Source organism: Salvelinus namaycush, chromosome 2, assembly GCF_016432855.1.
Source record: "Salvelinus namaycush isolate Seneca chromosome 2, SaNama_1.0, whole genome shotgun sequence".
NCBI classification, from domain to species: domain Eukaryota; kingdom Metazoa; phylum Chordata; class Actinopteri; order Salmoniformes; family Salmonidae; genus Salvelinus; species Salvelinus namaycush.
In genome coordinates this window covers 79,523,843-79,531,929 of record NC_052308.1, presented here as the reverse complement: position 1 = coordinate 79,531,929, position 8,087 = coordinate 79,523,843, and positions in this window count along the sequence as shown.

Below are 8,087 nucleotides of genomic sequence, written 5' to 3'. Positions count from 1 at the left end.
AATAATATGGTACTTTCATTAGACAAGCAATCTGGGATTCCAACAACAACAAAGCAGTCACTTTTTTGGTAAACATCTGAGGGATGAGGCTGGAGAAATGAAAACACTCTCAAATTCATAGACTGAGCTATGGAGGTAAGAACTGACCATCCAAAACATCAAAATTATAGTTTTAACCCTTTACACTTGCAGAAATTGGTTTACATGGACTGGCCCACATTTAAATGCTTCTAAAATAAATAAAAATATGAGAAGCACATGCATAACTGTGGCAGCAATTGAAATGGGAACACTTTGGATATTGTGGGGAAACGATATAACAGATTTTTGCATTTAATTATGTCACAGATTATGCGCACATTAATCACTCGTGGAAAGACTTTGTAAAAAATAAATGTTAACCGAGCATCTGAAAAAATTATGTGAGAGTTTATTTCTGTAATTAACTGATATTATGCGCCAAATTTTCCAATTTGGATTACAAATAGATTTTTTGGCATATATACATTTCTGTAATGATTTGCCCTCTAGTGGTGAAATTACGGTAATACACATTACAATCACAGTAATACACACTATAAACACAGTAATACACAAACACAGTAATAAACATTTTTAAACACGGTAATATACATTATGAACACAATAGTACACATTAGAAACCAGGTAATACACATTAACAGGCAAAATACATTGCTCTGTTCTGTTATTTTCCGGTTTTTGGTTCTGTTCCCTGAACCGGTTAAAACCCCTAATATAATATACTGTTGCTAAAACTAGCTAGACATTACATACAGTTGAAGTCGGAAGTTTACATACACCTTAGCCAAATATATTTAAACTCAGTTTTTCACAATTCCTGACATTTAATCTTAGTAAAAATTCCCTGTCTTAGGTCAGTTAGGATCACCACATTATTTTAAGAATGTGAAATGTCAGAATAATAGTAGAGAGAATGATTTATTTCCGCTTTATTTCTTTCATCACATTCCCAGTGGGTCAGAAGTTTGCATACACTCAATTAGTATTTGGTAGCATTGCCTTTAAATGGTTTAATTTGGGTCAAATGTTCCGGGTAGCCTTTCACAAGCTACCCACAATAAGTTGGGTGAATTTTGGCCCATTCCTCCTGACAGAGCTGGTGGAACTGAGTAGGGTTGTAGGTCTCCTTGCTCGCGCACGCTTTTCCAGTTCTGCCCACAATTTTTCTATAGGATTGAGGTCAGGGCTCTGTGATGGCCAATCCAATACCTTGACTTTGTTGTGCTTAAGCCATTTTGCCACAACTTTGGAAGTATGCTTGGGGTCATTGTCCATTTGAAATACCCATTTGCGACCAAGCTTTAACTTCCTGACTGATGTCTTGAGATGTTGCTTCAATATATCCACATAATTTTTTCATTTTTTTTCTCCCTCATGATGCCATCTATTTTGTGAAGTGCACCAGTCCCTCCTGCAGCAAAGCACCTCCACGACATGATGCTGCCACCCCCGTGCTTCACAATTGGGATGGTGTTCTTCGCCTTGCAAGCATCCCCCTTTCTCCTCCAAACATAACGATGGTAATTATGGCCAAACAGTTCTATTTCTGTTTCATCAGACCAGAGGATATTTCTCCAAAAAGTACGATCTTTGTCCCCATGTGCAGTTGCAAACCATAGTCTGGCTTTTTTATGGCGGTTTTGGAGCAGTGGCTTCTTCCTTGCTGAGCGGCCTTTCAGGTTATGTCGATAGGGGACTCGTTTCACTGTGGATATAGATACTTTGTACCTGTTTCCTCCAGAATCTTCACAAGGTCATTTCCTGTTGTTCTGGGTTTGATTTGCACTTTTCACACCAAAGTACGTTCATCTCTAGGAGACAGAACGCGTCTCCTTCCTGAGCGGTATGACGGCTGCGTGGTCCCATGGTGTTTATACTTGCGTACTATTGTTTGTACAGATGAACGTGGTACCTTCAGGCGTTTGGAAATTGACGAATGAACCAGACTTGTGGAGGTCTACACTTTTTTTCTGAGGTCTTGGCTGATTTCTTTTGATTTTCCCATGATGTCAAGCAAAGAGGCACTGAGTTTGAAGGTAGGCATTGAAATACATCCACAGGTATACCTCCAATTGAATCAAATGATGTCAGTTAGCCTATCAGAAGCTTCTAAAGCCATGACATCATTTTCTGGAATTTTGCAAGCTGTTTAAAGGCACAGTCAACTCAGTGTATGTAAACTTCTGAACCTCTGGAATTGTGATACAGTGAATTATAAGTGAAATAATCTGTCTACAAACAACTGTTGGAAAAATTACTTGTGTCATGCACAAAGTAGATGTCCTAACCGACATGCAAAAACTATAGTTTGTTAACAAGAAATTTGTGGAGTGGTTGAAAAACTAGTTTTAATTACTCCAGCCTAAGTGTATGTAAACTTTCGACTTTAATTATGAAAATGTATAAATACCATTCCACCCATGAGGGCACTACAGGGCGATTTGGTAATTTGACTGCAGGAAAGGCTACACACAATGGGCACCCTCCACGCTGACTACATTGCAGATGAATGCCAGATCTCAGAACGCCTGGATTGATGTTTAGGATAGTTCACCCAAATTGCAAAATGACACAGGTTTCCATACCCAGTAAGCAGTCTATGGACAAGGTATGACAGCAATGTATGCTTGGGTTTAGTTTCCATGGCACTGTTTCCAGATGCTAACGTTTTAGCATTTGTGACACAAAGTCATGGGGCCGATATTAGCATTTTTCACATTTCCAAATAATTTGAAAGTATCAAAAATGTATTGTGATGCTCAACAAAGTCCCTTATCGCTGAATTGAACATGATGCGTGAAAAATGCTAATGTCTGTGTCATGACAAGAATGGGATTTGTGCCACAAATGCTAAAACGTTTGCATTTGGAAACGATGCCAGCCAATGTTTCCTTTTGGCACTGAGCAAATTTCAGGTCTGCTGATTGCAAACTTGAACATGATGAAAATTCAGTGCAACTTCCAGCGCACGTTTACTGTGAACAGGCTGTACCCGCTTTAAGTTACAGTTTTACTGTGAACAGGCTGTACCCGCTTTAAGTTACAGTTTTACTGTGAACAGGCTGTACCCGCTTTAAGTTACAGTTTTACTGTGAACAGGCTGTACCCGCTTTAAGTTACAGTTTTACTGTGAACAGGCTGTACCCGCTTTAAGTTACAGTTTTACTGTGAACAGGCTGTACCCGCTTTAAGTTACAGTTTTACTGTGAACAGGCTGTACCCGCTTTAAGTTACAGTTTTACTGTGAACAGGCTGTACCCGCTTTAAGTTACAGTTTTACTGTGAACAGGCTGTACCCGCTTTAAGTTACAGTTTTACTGTGAACAGGCTGTACCCGCTTTAAGTTACAGTTTTACTGTGAACAGGCTGTACCCGCTTTAAGTTACAGTTTTACTGTGAACAGGCTGTACCCGCTTTAAGTTACAGTTTTACTGTGAACAGGCTGTACCCGCTTTAAGTTACAGTTTTAACAGTGGCCAAGTAGACTACTGTGGCTATTGGATCATAATGTTGGCCTACCAGAGTGGCCTACCATCAAAAAACAATGGAGAAGATGCATCCCATAACATTTTAACATGGAAATAGCTGTTCTATCATTCAGCTTACAGTAGCAGCCAGTCAGAGGTGTTCAATGTATGACTACATTCCATGAGACGTTTGAAAAAAACATGCAGGGCTTGACATTAACCTGGATGTGACTGAAAATGTGCACCCCCTCTAGCACCAGGGTCAGCGCACTCTCAAATGTTGTTTTTTGCCATCATTGTAAGCCTGCCACACACACAATATACGATACATTTATTAAACACAAGAATGAGTGTGAGTTTTTGTCACAACCCGGCTCGTGGGAAGTGACAAAGAGATCTTATAGGACAAGGGCACAAATAATAATATAGCAATAATCAATCATTTTGCTCTTTATTTAACCATCTTACATACAAAACCTTATTGTTAATTGAAAATTGTGAATAACTCACCACAGGTTATTGAGAAGGGTGTGCTTGAAAGGATGCACATAACTCTGCAATGTTGGGTTGTATTGGAGAGAGTCTCAGTCTTAAATCATTTTCCACCCACAGTCTGTTCCTGTATTTAGTTTTCATGCTAGTGAGGGCCGAGAATCCACTCTCACAGGTACGTGGTTGCAAAGGGCATCAGTGTCTTAACAGCCGTTTTGCCAAGGCAGGATACTCTGAGCGCAGCCCTATCCAGATATCTGGCAGTGGCTTCTGATTAAATTAAATTTTCACATAACCGCTTGCTACAATTTCGATGAGGCTCTCTTGTTCAGATATCGGTAAGTGGACTGGAGGCAGGGCATGAAAGGGATAACGAATCCAGTTATTTGTGTCATCCGTTTCGGGAAAGTACCTGCGTAATTGCGCACTCAACTCATTCAGGTGCTTCGCTAAATTACATTTGACATTGTCTGTAAGCTTGCGTTCATTTGCACACAAAAAATCATACAATGATGGAATGACCTGTGTGTTGTCCTTGTTAATGCAGACAGAGAAGAGCTCCAACTTCTTAATCATAGCCTCAATTTTGTCCCGCACATTAAATATAGTTGCGGAGAGTCCCTGTAATCCTAGATTCAGATCATTCATGCGAGAAAAAACATCACCCAGATAGGCCAGTCGTGTGAGAAACTCGTCATTATGCAGACAAGGTCAGACAAGTAAAAATAATGGTCAGTAAAGAAAAAGCTTGTCTCTCAATTTTTAAAAAAACGTGTCGATACTTTGCCCCTTGATAACCAGCGCACCTCTGTATGTTGTAAAAGCGTAACATGGTCGCTGCCCATACCATTGCATAATGCAGAAAATACAAGAGAGTTCAGGGGCCTTGCTTTCACAAAGTTAACCATTTTCACTGTAGTGTCCAAAACATCTTTCAAGCTGTCAGACATTCCCTTTGGCAGCAAGAGCCTCTCGGTGGATGCTGCGGTGTACCCAAGTGGCGTCGGGAGCAACTGCATACACACATGTTACCACTCCACTATGTCTCGCTGTCATGGCTTTTGCGCCATCAGTACAGATACCAACACGAGCAACCTGCTCTACAGGATCGGTGTCCCCCCCGCAGGACGGTTGAGCTAACGTGCGCTAATGTGATTAGTAACAAACAAAAAATCCCAGGACATACATATCTGATATGGGCAGCACTGTCCAATTTACAGAAGCTATTACAGTGAAATAATACCATGCTATAGTTTGAGGAGAATGCATAGGTATGAACTTGAAAATGTATTAATAAACCAATTAGGCACATTTGGGCAGACTTGATACAACATTTTGAACAGAAATGCAATGGTTCATTGGGTCAGTCTAAAACTGTGCACATACACTGCTGCCATATAGTGGCCAAAATCTAAATTGCGCCTGGGCTTTAATAATACATTATGTCCTTTCTCTTGCATTTCAAAGATGATGGTACAGAAAAATAAAAAAACAAAAAAATAAAAAATACGTTTTTTTCTTTGTATTATCTTTGACCAGATCTAATGTGTTATATTTTCCTACATTAATTTAACACTTCCACAAACTTCAAAGTGTTTCCATTCAAATGCTATTCCGAATATGCATATCCTTGCTTCAGGTCCTGAGCTACAGGCAGTTAGATTTGGGTATGTCATTTTAGCCGAAAATTTAACAAAGGGCGTACGTTTGGCTACATATGAACTGTTGACATTGTTTTGCTTTTTTGCTGAACACTAGACGGTTCAATTTTATTTTTGGCAGTGAAACGAGGCTACTCAGGCGAGAAAAATGCCAAATGTATAGCCCCGTTGGAAAATATAAATGGACTGTTAGAAAATGTGAAGATTTAAAATAATAATAATAATAATAATGATTCATTATTTTTGTTGTTGATGTGAATCATGTTTTTATTTGGCGCACCCCCGACGACATTGTGCATACCCCTTGTGGGAATACCTGATCTAGTGGATTGGACTGTCACTTGTCCTGACTCTTCAAAATGCTTGGCTAGGAAGAGTCCCCTGCTCCCCCAGAGACACTTGTGTTCCAACAGCTGCAGCTGAAGGGAGGTTGTGGGATTCCCAGTTTTATTTATGTTCTCTGTTATGGACTTGACTGTGTCTTCCTACAATCTATATCATATATGGTCATATCCTCTGGTGCACGGCTCAAATGGAAGCAGCTCTGCTGATGAAGCAATAAAGCAATGCCAAATTAACTTAGATATATTGCTGTGGAAGCTGGGATTATTTCTGACACAACCATTTCTGAACATGTCCATATTGGGCTAGTACATTATCTGTTTCCCTTGTACATTATCTGTTGCCCTTGTACATTATCTGTGGCTTTGGTAACTCTGCTATGGACTGTATGGGATCAAATTGGAGTTTCAATAACAGTTCAGAAGATGTGGTTTGATACCATCTCTATGACGGAGGGTCATAGAGCAATCCTAAACGACCTCAGGCTGCATGTATTTCTGACACCCAGTTTTGGAACATGGCCATGGTTGGAGGTCACTGACAGGGAGTAATAATTTGGACTACAAAGTGTTTATCCTTGTAAATATTACATTTATCCCTTCATTAACTTCACACTGTATCCTGAAAAGTGAAGACATCATACCTATACTGTAGACCACAGAGAGATCTGATACAGGCCAGCACATAATTTTGACCTTATTAGTCAACCATAAGGTCCTCACATTGCTGACACCATAATAGATTTACAGCGAGATATGTGACCTGGAAAATAAAACCTTAATTAGCCATTCTTGGTTGTCATGTGGATCCATGACACAGCTTGACCCCACCTCTCATATCCAGATTTAGATTTTTACTGGCTGACATATGAATGGATTGAATCATGTAAAGAAAATGCTGACGTGAGCCAAAGCGCTGGGGTGTCTCAGATCAAATTCTTGTCTGTGATGATAAAACTACTTTGTGAGCACAGACTGAGTTGTTTAAAGCACCTTTAAAATGTATTGGATCAAGAGTTGTTATCGTCCCAAGGCAATGCCAAAATACGTCAAATATGTACAATGCATTTTATAATGATAGTTTCCTCAACTGCTTAATAACGTCTGGCAGTTAATAACAGTATATCAGGGGCCTTCAACTCCTGTTCTAGACAGCCCATCCTCATGGTGTGCAGGCTTTTATTCCACCCAGTACTAACACAGCAGGTTCAGCTGAATCAAATGATCAGAATCTTAAATTGAGCCCTTAATTACTTGAAATCAGATTCAGTATGTTAGGCTGCGTTTTGACAATCATTGGTATTTTGACCAATCAGATCAGGTGGTCAAAATACCAGTGAGGGAATTCTATTAATGTCCAGTGCATGCCCCGGGTCAAAGGGGTTAGTGTCTATTGCATTCGTTTTGGAACCAGGCTGCCCCCAGGGCGTGAGCTAGGTTCCCCATTTTGTCCGAAGGCGAAGTTGTCTCAAAACAAAAGTGAATTAAATAAGAACGTGGAGTGATGAGTACAATTCCGTCTTTTCACATACAAACGTGATTACTTTTGATAAAAAGGCTTTATCTGCCTTCCCAATGAAAACTAGTTTGAAAATTCAAACATATCTTATGGAAAAGAGATGTTGTATGTTTCTGAACTATGAATCACGTTTCCTTGTTGACAACATGACCGTGGGGTGCAGATTACTTTTAGACATGGGGCAGAGATTTTTTGTTGTTGCTATTTTAAGCTAATTTCCTTAAATTCTACCCATTTTGCCTTAGGATGGAGAGAATTTTTTACCTTTATTTAATTCGGCAAGTCAGTTAAGAACAAATTTTTATTTACAATGACAGCCTACTAGGGAACAGTGGGTTAACTGGCTTGTTCAGGGGCAGAACGACTGAGTTTTACCTTGTCAGCTCAGGGATTCGATCCAGCAACCTTTCGGTTACTGGTCCAACGCTCTTTCCACTAGGATACCAGTTCTACACATTTTGCCATGGGGCAGATATTTGTTTTGCTCTTTTAAGCTAATTTCTTGCAATTCTACACATTTTGCCATGACTTATGCCATGTTAATGATATCTGAGTGAGATTGATT